At 40.2% G+C, this 12,816-nt stretch overlaps 1 long non-coding RNA gene across 2 annotated transcripts; it reads right to left on the bottom strand.

Moving 5' to 3' along the window:
• Positions 1-2,151: 2,151 nt before the first annotated feature.
• Positions 2,152-12,443, bottom strand: LOC140845086 (uncharacterized). 2 transcript variants are annotated; one of them, XR_012123757.1, is made up of 3 exons: positions 12,205-12,443; positions 3,733-3,802; positions 2,152-2,717 (listed from the first exon to the last, which is right to left on the bottom strand). It is a non-coding gene; the product is annotated as an uncharacterized lncRNA (long non-coding RNA). The 2 variants fall into 2 exon arrangements; XR_012123754.1 differs by lacking the exon at positions 3,733-3,802.
• Positions 12,444-12,816: the final 373 nt, after the last annotated feature.

Genomic DNA, 12,816 nt, shown 5'->3' with positions numbered 1-12,816 from the left:
CTTCTTCAAAGTTAAAGACTTTGTTCTGCAAATGACACCATCAAGAAAGTGAAAAGACAACCCTCAGAATGGAAGAAAGTACTTGGGAATCCTGTATCTAATAAGGGACATGTATCCAAAACTTATAAAGAACTTGTAAGTCAATAATAAAAATTAAGTGAGTCAATTGAAAAGTGGGCAAAACATCTGAGCATACATTTCCTCAAAGAAGATACAGAAATGGCTAATCACATCAAAAGATTCTCTTTACTAGTCATAAAGCAAATGCAGATCAAAATCGCAGCATGATACCACTTCACACGCATTAGGGTGCCTATAATCAAAGTGACAACGTGAGTTGATAGGGATGTGGAGAATCTGGAATCCTCCCATATTGCTGGTGGAAAACTAAAATTGGTGAAAGCCACACTGGAGAACAGTCTGGTGGTTCCTCAGAAAGTTAAATGCAGAATGACTGTATCACCCAGTAATTCCACTTCTATTTATCTACTCAAGAAAAATAAAAACACATATCCATACAAAAACTTGCACACAAATGTTCATGACAGGATTATTCATAATAATAGCCAAGAAGTAGATAAGTAAAAGTGGTCTATCTGTAAAAGGGAATTGTATTTGGCAATAAAAAGGGATGAACTACTAATGTATGTATGCGAATGAAGCTTAAAAACAAAACAATGAAAGCAGTCAGTCAGAACTAGCACTTACTGTGTGATTCTATTTATATGAAATGTCCACAACAGGCATACCTAAAGAGACAGAAAGGAGATTAGTGTTTTCCTATAGCTGCAGGGTATGGGGAGGACTGTGGAGTGGGGAGAATGGGGAGTAGCTACTAATGGGTACAGGGTTTCTTTTGTGGTTAAAATAAGACTGTGGTGGTGGTTGCATGACTCTGTGAATATACTTAAAACAATTGAATTGTACACTTTAAATGGATAGGTTGTATAATATGTAAGTTACATAAAAGATGCTAAAATTGGAATTACACTTTAAAAATGAAATAAAAGATCTTGATATGAGAAAAGCCATTTGATTGAAGGGATTTTCATTAAGGCAAAATAACAGCTTGGGCTACTTTTCAATTCAGAAATTATATTTTTACAGAGTAACCTTTTAGCAATTGCATGGCTGACTCGAGATATTCCAAGGGGAAAGTTATTTTTGAGCACCTTTTTCATCCTTTTTCATCCCAATGCTTAGAATCATGTCTGGCAATAAAGGATTAACAGGAATTGTTCCAAAAAAAAGTGCACTACAAAGAATAAGTCACATGTGCACAGAGAAAACCTGACTTGCTTAGAGCCACACTCTCAGGAAATGAGTGACCCATGCTTTCTGAGTAGGGTCATTAGCACTGGTGGAAACCCATGTGGTCCAAGTTCAAATGCTATCCTTGGTTCATAGAATAGAAGTAACTCTTCTCTTGGTTGCTCACAACCTCATTGACTATAGAAAAAAAAGGAAGTCTATCATTTGCATGTGAAAGATCACCTTTCAAATCAAGATGAACTGGCAAGGGAACTCCAACAGAAGGAGGTTGGTCTTCCTGCCATGTTCAGTGGCATTTTGGCAGATCGACAGATGTGACCAGGTGGAGGTGAAACAGGGACCATGGGTGTAGTCAGCATAGGGTGAAGTCCTCTAGAAAAAGACCCCTACCAAAACTCCATATTAAACAATTAGGCAAAGACAAAATCACATTAATTCCCTAAAATAAAATATCAAACTAATAATATAAGCATTCTGCAATAAAGATTAGTTAAAACTAAAAAACCAAGAGTAACTTAGCCTAGAATGTTTTAATATCTCCCAGGCAAGAAAATACTGATGACATTGGGCCCTTAAATCCAGCTGCACCTGAAGGTAGAGATCCTCTGCACTGTTCTGTGTGAGCCAACAGATTGTGTTGCCTTAAACAGGTCTGATGCAAGTCTTTGTTGTTATTGTTGCTACTATTGCTTTTGTTTACAAGAATCTTAAATGGTCTACGGTCCAAGTAAAGGGTCAGCTTGATTATAGTAGAAAAAGCCCAAGACAGAGAATTGAGACATGCTACTGTTCCAGTCATGATGAAGGAATTTGAGTTGGGTGTGTTATGTATCTGGAAGATAAATTTTAGCCAAAATAAGCAGGCAAAGAGAGGCAACAAAGGGCCAGGTAGTTTATTTGAATATCCCCGGGTGAGGTTCCATGGACTTCCTGTCACAGGCCAGGGAAGTCACACCTGATCAGGGAGGTGGGGGGCTTATAAGGGATTAGGAGGGGGAGGAGTGGGCAAGCTATCCTAGGGGGTGTGGAGAGGTATGATTGGCTAAAGGTGACATAATAGACAACTAGAAACTTTTTTTCCTTCCAAGAGGGAGGAGGCTGACATCCGGGTCTTAGTTGGCACATCAGAAGGATGGAATTCAGGAGAGCTGTCCCCTTTCCATATAAGGCATGGACTTTGGGGTCTGGTCTGTTCTCCCCCTATGGCACCTCTCTGTTCCGTTTGCATGTCCTTGTTTTTTCTTTCCCCAGTCTAACATTCCAGCCTTTTGGTCACAATGGGTGATGACTCAATCTGGCTCCTTCCAGCTGACAAGGGGCATAGTGGGGGTTTGAGGCTGGTATTAGGCCGAAGGAGGGGGTTCAGTGGGAAGAGGTGCGTAATGGTGAAGTAACATCTCGGTGGTGGCGACCCAGGTCATCTGGTTAGCCACTGTTGGAGGAACCTGAGGACACAAGGGGCAAATAAGAGTAAACTAAAAACTGTTATTAAGGGGGTCAGTAGGGGCATTAGCCAGGCCATCATGGGGGACTGGAATTCTGGATCGAGTTTACATCTCAATGATTAGTAGTAGGATTTAGTATTGATAAGACTGCATTATTGAAACAATACTTTTCTCTAAAATCACCCTTATTTTTATTAGAAGTAGCCAGATTAAGAAAATAATTAACAGTTGGCTTGATTATTTGCATAAATACAGCAAGAAGAGCAATTGATTACATAGGCTCTTTTAAATATGCTTTGCTGGAACTTTTTGTAAGGAATTTCAGATTGAACTTTTAAGGGCTTTTTGAGGCCATAAAGCCAAGCCAGACTTGCCATCAGGTTGTGCCTGCAGTACCTGTACATTTGGGTGAATTCCTCTCTTCTCTGAGGTTCCCAAAACATTCTTGAGGTTCCTGCACCTGCCAGGCAGTGACCTTCCTTACTCACCTGGTAAGGCTGCTGGGAACCCTGTAAGCAAGGTACCAGGCCAGTTCATTTAAGCGGCTTTTTTGGCTTTATAAAGTCAATCTTAGTTCCTTAAAGCTGTCTGTTCATATCTGAGTTTACACACATGTCTCTCAGGTATGATGTTCCAGTTAAAGCCTTGGTAATATAACCAGTGTTTTTAATTGGTTCTCTTACAAGGAAAGCATATTCTTATTGAACTTCTACAAATAAACATACTGCCATGAAATATAAAAATAGTTACTGACAGTTTTTAAATTCTGGAGGGATCAGGTAGAGAGAAAGATAAAGTTTCAATTCTGCTTATAAAGGCAGTCATTTACTAAACTGTTGTCAGCTTAAGAGAAAAAGCTTAAAACACTTTATCAACAACATTTGAAACAAAAAACCACAAAATCATCTTCCTTAGTTTACTTAATCCTATGTAACTAATACCTGTTCTGCTGAAATCTAGTTTTTTACTAGCTTAAGAGTAACAAAACAGTGACTATAAATAATAAAAGACTTACCAATGACAATGGTTAAAGATTTGATGAGAGCTTACTGTAAGACAGTTGACATAAGGAAATTCTGATATTTCTATAACAAAACATTCAGTAACAAAGTTTAGCATTATTCTTTTTGACATTGCTTTCTAGGTAATTAAGCAGGTAATTATATATCAGATAAATAAGCTAAATTAGCCAAATACTTTCTCCAATGAGAAAAAGGTTTTCTGACATGTTCCAGGGGCCCTCTGGAAAATATCAGAGTTAACTAGAGGTAAAAGCACTTTTTTGAATTTGATTTTGGGAAGCTGTTAAAAGTTTTAAGGCACTTGCTTAAATAGGATTATAGGTTGCTATGGAGCAATACTTATCCAATTAACTCGAATGACAACAAAGTACTTCAAAGGCAAATAAAGAAGGTCATACAGTTGTTATTAAAGTTTAGCTTTTAGTCCTTTTAATATTAAGATCTCATTTTCTTAAAGACTCTGACAACTCACTGAGACTTCAAGAATAAGAAACTGCTTTGATGAAACAATAAGAAGAACTTTCTGCAATCTTTCAGTATTAAGAGCAGACTAACAGTTAAGAAAACTTTATCTTTTTAATTGAAAAAAATTCTAATTTTGCTGTGTACTTGATACTGAGACTCATTTGCTTTAATTTTATATATCATGACCATATTAAATTCTTCACAAACTTTTTACAACTTTCTTTTATCAAAAGACATATTTTTTTTAGCATGCAGAAATGTTTTCCTTACTACTTTAAGTAGTTTTGATTAGAACTTAAAACTATTACTTTAACCTTCAGTGAACACTGAAAAATAAGCTACTGTAAACTGTTAGACTAGCATTCTTCAGATTGATACATTTATGAACATATATTATCATTTTTGGAAATGTGCTTTATAGCACAATTTCTTATTAGGCACAAAATATGTCTATATAACTTAGCAAACTTAAAGAATTTTGGTTACTACAAAAATTCTCAGGCTGTTTGCTTATTTATACACTGTTATACACTAATATGATATAATTATTAAGATATTTATATGCTAGGCTTGTTTACTTATTTTTAGAACTATGCTAGATTACTTACAAAAACTTTACTGAATATTAGACAAAGCCAAGCCTTTAAGCATTTTATTCTTAAAAGATTTAGCAAGGAGGTGGAGCCAAAATGGCTGCATGAGTAGGACAGTGGGAATCTCCTCCCAAAAACATATATATTTTTGAAAATACAACTATCTCTAAAAGAGAGACCAGAAGACACAGGACAACAGCCAGACTACATCCACACCTGTGAGAACCCAGCACCTGGTGAAAGGGGTAAGATACAAGCCACAGCCTGGCAGAACACGAGGCCCCTCACCCCAGCTCCTGGTGGGAGGAGAGGAGTCAGAGTGGGGAGGGAGATGGAGCCCAAGACTGCTAAACACCCAGCCCTAGCCATCTGCACCAGAGCACAGACACACAGTGCATGTGTGGGGTGCTGGAAACTGGGGAAGCAGGACAGTAAGCCCTGAGAGAAGGTCCTGAAGCAGGTGCCCCTGTGACAAAGAAAAGTGACTGCTTTTTAAAAGTCTTAAAGGGACAGGGACCCCACAACTGGATGGAAGCATCCTGGGCCACAGTCCAGTGGCTGGAAATTCCAGGGAACTTTAAGCACACTATCCCCCTGGACAACAGCTCTGAGACCCCTCACAGAGGTAAACAGCCAAACAGCCCCCCGTCCATTACTGTTCTGGGGCCCCGCCATAGCAGAGCAGCAGCCTGAGGCTAGTCACGCCCACAGCAAGGGAGCTTCCTCCATACTGGCCGGGCAAGATACAGAGACCCAATCTACATGCAATTGCCCAACACAAGCCACTAGGGGTTGCAGTTATCCCAGTAAAGAAAGGCCAGGAGCCAAGTGGAAGGAGTCTTGACTCTCCCAGCTGACAGATGCATCAATAGCACACCACTGCACCTATCAACATGAAAAGGAAAAAAAATTTGATCCAGACAAGACTAACGCAGACAGCTTCAGCATCTGCTACATCTTTCCCTGAGAAGGAACCTGGGGAGATAGATTTAACCAATCTTCCTGAAAAAGAATTCAAAACAAAAGTCCTAATCATGCTGATGGACTTGCAGAGAAATATGCAAGAACTAAGGAAGGAGAATACAGAAATAAAACAAGCTCTGGAAGGACATAAAAACAGAATGGACGAGATGCAAGACACCATTAATGGACTAGAAAACAGAGAACAGGAATGCAGAGAAGCTGACGCAGAGAGAGATAAAAGGATCTCCAGGAATGAAAGAATTGTAAGAGAACTGTGTGACCAATTGAAACAGAGCAATATCCACATTATAGGGGTACCAGAAGAAGAAGAAGAGAGAAAAAGGGATAGAAAGTGTCTTTGAAGAAATAATTGCTGAAAACTTCCCCAAGACTAGGGGAGGAAATGGCTTCTCAGACCACAGAGGTACACAGAACTCCCATGACAAGGGATCCAAGGAGGGCAACACCAAGACACATAATAATTAAAATGGCAAAGATCAAACACAAGGACGAAGTATTAAAGGCAGTCAGAGAGAAAAAAAAGGTCACCTACAAAGGAAAACCCATCAGGCTATCATCAGACTTCTCAACAGAAACCCTACAGGCCAGAAGAGAATGGTATGATATACTTAATGCAATGAAACAGAAGGGCCTCGAACCAAGAATGCTGTATCCAGCACGATTATCATTTAAATATGAAGGAAGGATTAAACAATTCCCAGACAAGCAAAAGTTGAGGGATTTTGTGTCCCACAAACCACCTCTACAGGACATCTTACAGGGACTGCTCTAGATGGGAGCACCCCTAAAAAGAGCACAGAACAAAACACCCAACATATGAAGAAGGGAGGAGGAGGAATAAGAAGGGGGAGAAATAAAGAATCATCAGACCGTGTTTATAATAGCTCAATAAGCGAGTTAAGTTAGACAGTAAGACAGTAAAGAAGCTAACCTTGAAACTTTGGTAACCACAAACTTAAAGCCTGCAATGGCAACAAGTACATATCTTTCAATAATCACACTAAATGTAAACGGACTGAATGCACCAATCAAAAGACACAGAGTAATAGACTGGATAAAAAAGCAAGACCCATCCATATGCTGCTTGCAAGAGACTCACCTCAAACCTAAAGACATGCACAGACTTAAAGTCAAGGGATAGAAAAAGATATTTCATGCAAACAACAGAGAGAAAAAAGCAGGTGTTGCAATACTAGTATTAGAAAAAATAGACTTCCAAATAAAGAAAGTAACAAAAGATAAAGAAGGATATTATATAATGATAAAGGGCTCAGTCCAACAACAAGATATAACCATTAAAAATATATATGCACCCAATACAGGAACACCAACATATGTGAAAAAAATACTAACAGAATTAAAGGAGGAAATAGAATGCAATGCATTCATTCTAGGAGACTTCAACACACCACTCACTCCAAAGGACAGATCCACCAGACAGAAAATAAGTAAGGACACAGAGGCACTGAACAACACATTAGAACAGATGGACCTAATAGATATCTATATAACTCTACACCCAAAAGCAACAGGATACACATTCTTCTCAAGTGCACATGGAACATTCTCCAGAACAGACCACATACTAGGCCACAAAAAAGCCTCAGTAAATTCCAAAAGATTGAAATCCTACCAACCAACTTTTCAGACCACAAAGGCACAAAACTAGAAATAAATTGTACAAAGAAAGCAAAAAGGATCACAAGCACATGGAGGCTTAACAACATGCTCCTAAATAATCAATGGATCAATGACCAAATTAAAATGGAGATCCAGCAATATATGGAAACAAATGAAAACAATAACACAAAGCCCCAACTACTGTGGGATACAGCAAAACCAGTCTTAAGAGAAAAGTGTATAGCAATCCAGGCATATTTAAAGAAGGAAGAGTAATCCCAAATGAATGGTCTAATGTTACAATTATTGAAATTGGAAAAACAACAAATGAGACCTAAGGTCAGCAGAAGGAGGGACATAATAAAAACCAGAGAAGGAATAAATAAAATTGAGAAGAATAAAACAATAGCAACAATCAATGAAACCAAGAGTTGGTTCTTTGAGAAAATAAACAAAATAGATAAGCCTCTAGCCAGACTTATTAAGAGGAAAAGAGAGTCAACACATATCAACAGAATCAGAAACGAGAAAGGAAAAATCACGACAGACCCCACAGAAATACAAAGAATTATTAAAGAGTACTATGAAAACCTATATGCTAACAAGCTGGGAAACCTAGGAGAAATGGACAACTTCATAGAAAAATACAACCTTCCAAGACTGACCCAGAAAGAAACAGAAAATCTAAACAGACCAATTACCAGCAATGAAATTGAAGTGGTAATCAAAAAACTACCAAAGAAAAAAACCCCCGGGCCAGATGGATGTACCTCAGAATTTTATCAGACGTACAGAGAAGATATAATACCCATTCTCCTTAAAGTTTTCAAAAAAATAGAAGAGGAGGGAATACTCCCAAACTCATTCTATGAAGCCAACATCACCCTATTACCAAAACCAGGCAAAGACCCCACCAAAAAAGAAAACTACAGACCAATATCCCTGATGAACATAAATGCAAAACTACTCAACAAATTATTAGCAAACCGAATTCAAAAATACATCAAAAGGATCATACACCATGACCAACTGGGATTCATCCCAGGGATGCAAGGATGGTACAATATTCGAAAATCCATCAACATCATCCACCGCATCAACAAAAAGAAAGACAAAAACCACATGATCGTCTCCATAGAAGCTGAAAAAGCATTCGACAAAATTCAACATCCATTCATGATAAAAACTCTCAGCAAAATGGGTTTAGAGGGCAAGTACCTCAACATAATAAGGGCCATACATGGTAAACCAACGGGCAACATCATACTGAACAGCGAGAAGCTGAAAGCTTTTCCTCTGTGATTAGGAACAAGACAGGGATGCCCACTCTCCCTACTGTTATTCAACTAGTACTGGAGGTCCTAGTCATGGCAATCAGACAAAACAAAGAAATACAAGGAATCCAGATTGGTAAAGAAGAAGTTAAACTGTCACTATTTGTAGATGACATGATATTGTACATAAAAAACCCTAAAGGCTCCACTCCAAAACTACTAGAACTGATATCGGAATACAGTAAAGTTTCAGGATACAAAATTAACACACAGATATCTGTGGCTTTCCTATACACTAACAATAAACTGATAGAAAGAGAAATCAGGAAGACAACTCCATTCACAATAGCATCAAAAAGAATAAAATATCTAGAAATAAACCTAACCAAGGAAGTGAAAGACCTATACCCTAAAAACTATAAGACACTCTTAAGAGAAATTAAAGAGGTCACTAACAAATGGAAACTCATCCCATGCTCCTGGCTAGGAAGAATTAATATTGTCAAAATGGCCATCCTGCCCAAAGCAATGTACAGATTCGGTGCAATCCCTATCAAACTACCAACAGTATTCTTCAATGAACTGGAACAAATAGTTCAAAAATTCATATGGAAACACCAAAGATCCTCAATAGCTAAAGCAATCCTGAGAAGGAAGAATAAAGTGGGGGGGATCTCACTACCCAACTTCAAGCTCTACTACAAAGTCACAGTAATCAAGACAATTTGGTACTGGCACAAGAACAGAGCCACAGACCAATGGAACAGAATAGAGACTCCAAACATTAACCCAAACATATATGTTCAACTAATATTCGATAAAGGGGCCATGGACATACAGTGGGGTAATGACAGTCTCTTCAACAGATGGTGCTGGCAAAACTGGACAGCTACATGTAAGAGAATGAAACTGGATCACTGTCTAACCCCATACACAAAAGTAAATTTGAAATGGATCAAAGACCTGAATGTAAGTCATGAAACCATAAAACTCTTAGAAAAAAACATAGGCAAAAATCTCTTAGACATAAACATGAGTGACCTCTTCTTGAACATATCTCCCTGGGCAAGGGAAACAAAAGCAAAAATGAACAAGTGGGACTCTATCAAGCTGAAAAGCTTCTGAACAGCAAAGGACACCATCAATAGAACAAAAAGGTATCCTACAGTATGGGAGAATATATTCATAAATGACAGATTTGATAAAGGGTTGATATTCAAAATATATAAAGAGCTCACACACCTCAACAAACAAAAAGTAAATAATCCAATTAAAAAATGGGCAGAGGAACTGAACAGACAGTTCTCCAAAAAAGAAATTCAGATGGCCAGCAGACACATGAAAAGATGCTCCACATTGTTAGTTATCAGAGAAATGCAAATTAAAACCACAATGAGATATCACCTCACACCAGTAAGGATGGCTACCATCCAAAAGACAAACAACGACAAATGTTGGGGAGGTTGTGGAGAAAGGGGAACCCTCCTACACTGCTGGTGGGAATGTAAATTAGTTCAACCATTGTGGAAAGCAGTATGGAGGTTCCTCAAAATGCTCAAAATAGAAATACCATTTGATGCAGGAATTCTGCTTCTAGGAATTTACCCCAAGAATGTAGCACTCCAGTTTGAAAAAGACAGATGCACCCCTATGTTTATCGCTGCACTATTTACAATAGCCAAGATATGGAAGCAACCTAAGTGTCCATCAGTAGATGAATGGATAAAGAAGATGTGGTACATATACACAATGGAATATTACTCAGCTATAAGAAAAAAACAGATCCTACCATTTGCAACAACATGGTTGGAGCTAGGGGGTATTATGCTCAGTGAAATAAGCCAGGCGGAGAAAGACAAGTACCAAATGATTTCACTCATATGTGGAGTATAAGAACAAAAGAAAACTGAAGGAACAAAATAGCAGCAGAAGCACAGAACCCAAGAATGGACTAACAGTTACCAAAGGGAAAGGGACTGGTTAGGACGGGTGGGAAGGGAGGGTTAAGGGTGGGAAAAAAGAAAGGGGGGCATTACTATTAACATGTATAGTGGGGGGGGCATGGGGAGGGCTGTGCAACACAGAGAAGACAAGTAGTGGTTTTACAGCATCATACTATGTTGATGGACAGTGACTGTGAAGGAGTAAATGGGGGGGACTTGGTGAAGGGAGGAGCCTAGTAAACGTAATGTCCTTCATGTGATTGTAGATTAATGATAGCAAAATAAAACTAATTAAAAAAAAGAAATTAAAAAAAAGATTTAGCAGATAACATCATCGACTTAAATGACCTTAAGTAAACTTAGGTAGCTGATAACAACAAGGACATGCCTGCTTCAGCCAAACCCAAATCAGCATTAATGCTTAACATTTTTATCAGATTTTCTGGAAGTTTTAGCATGCCTAATTTTCACAAGCACTTGTTTTTAAATAAAATATTGTTCATCTATTCACCTAGACACACAAATGTACAAACTGAGATACAAGGACTACAGTCAGCAACACTCCCCCACACAAAAACATATACACAGAGAGACAAACTGATATAAAGACTTGAGTTACTGATATCCAATTGCCTTCTTTCTCTCCAGCTTCTTGTCTGTGGCTTCTGGAACCAGAGGGCGGGAGGAGTGTGTTCCAGTGGGGGAAGAGGGCAGTGAAGGTGGAAGGAGAGGGGGAGGGGGTGGTGCAGCCACCGGAAGAGGAGAGCAGGACAACGGCATGGTTGAGAATGTAGGACTTTAAGATGGCAGTGACACGTGTGAAGACAAAGGACTTAATGATGGTGGTGGAGAGGAGGAGGGGATCACGAGCTGAGGGAGGCGGGCGACTGAGGTTTTCTGGTGGATCTGAAAAGGAAGGACTGAGCAGAGTAAGAGGCTGACAATCTTTAACTGGAGATCGGGCTAGGAGAACCTGAGTCATTGAACACTTAGCATTAAGGTCTGGGTGGGAGTACAAAGTCCAAAAAGCCTGCACATATGGGATTTCACCCCACTCTCCTCTCCAGTGGCAATAATTAATCAAGGTGGTGAGGAGGCTAAAATTGAAAGTTCCCTCAGGGCGCCAGCGAGATTGATTGTTCAAGGGATACTGAGGCCCGGCCTCAGAGGAAAGAAAGACCAGTTTCCGTTTGCGAACTTCCCGGGGCAAATATAGAGTAGCCAAATTAGAAATGAGACACCACAATGGAGTCTGAGCCTCTGCTTTTGAGGGCTGGTTCCCCATGTCTGCGCCACTTCTCAACTAATGCTGCTGAGAGGAGCACCCAGCATCCCAAGTGCACCAAGTCAGGGGAGACGTCCTGGGGCCTGGGTAAGGGACGTCTCCGCAACCACAGGGCCTGGGGCGGGCCGGATGCCTGCAGACATCCTGGGTCCTAGGGTAGGGACATCTCCCATACCGCAGGGCCAGGGGCAGGCCAGATGCCTGCAGAGGGTGGGCCACCTGGATGTCTGTACGATTTCTAATGGACCAGGTGAAACAGAGTTAGGGAGGGAAACAGGCCGTGGGAAACTGAGGGACTCACCGTAAAATAGTCCATGCAGCGGAGAGCAGGCTGAGGTCCTGGGTCAGGGAGGGAGGGGGCGGGGCTACCCGTGGCCGGTCAGGGCCGCACGCTCACACTCCTTCCCGGCGTTTTGGCACCAAATGTAAGATAAATTTTAGCCGAGATAAGCAGGTGAAGAGAGGCAACAAAGGGCCAGGTAGTTTATTTGAATACCCCCATGTGAGGTTCCTTGGCCTTCCTGTCACAGGCCAGGGAAGTCACACCTGGTCAGGGAGGTGGGGGGCTTATAAGGGATTAGGAGGGGGAGGAGTGGGCAATCTCTCCTAGGGGGTGTGGAGAGGTATGATTGGCTAAAGGTGACATAATAGGCAACTAGAAACTTTTTTTCCTTCCAAGAGGGAGGAGGCTGACATCTGGGTCTTAGTTGGCACAACAGAAGGATGGAATTCAGGAAGAGCTATCCCCTTTCCATATAAGGCATGGACTTTGGGGTCTGGTCTGTTCTCCCCCTATGGCATCTCTCTGTTCTGTTTGCATGTCCTTTTTTTTCCTTTCCCCCACCTAACAGTATCCTGTGTCCCACCTGGTGTCTTACTGCGCAAGAATGGTTGAACTGAATCATTTTGTATA

This window comes from Manis javanica, chromosome 2, assembly GCF_040802235.1.
Source record: "Manis javanica isolate MJ-LG chromosome 2, MJ_LKY, whole genome shotgun sequence".
NCBI classification, from domain to species: domain Eukaryota; kingdom Metazoa; phylum Chordata; class Mammalia; order Pholidota; family Manidae; genus Manis; species Manis javanica.
The sequence above is the reverse complement of the archived record's forward strand: the minus strand, read 5'-3'. Positions and strand labels throughout refer to the sequence as shown.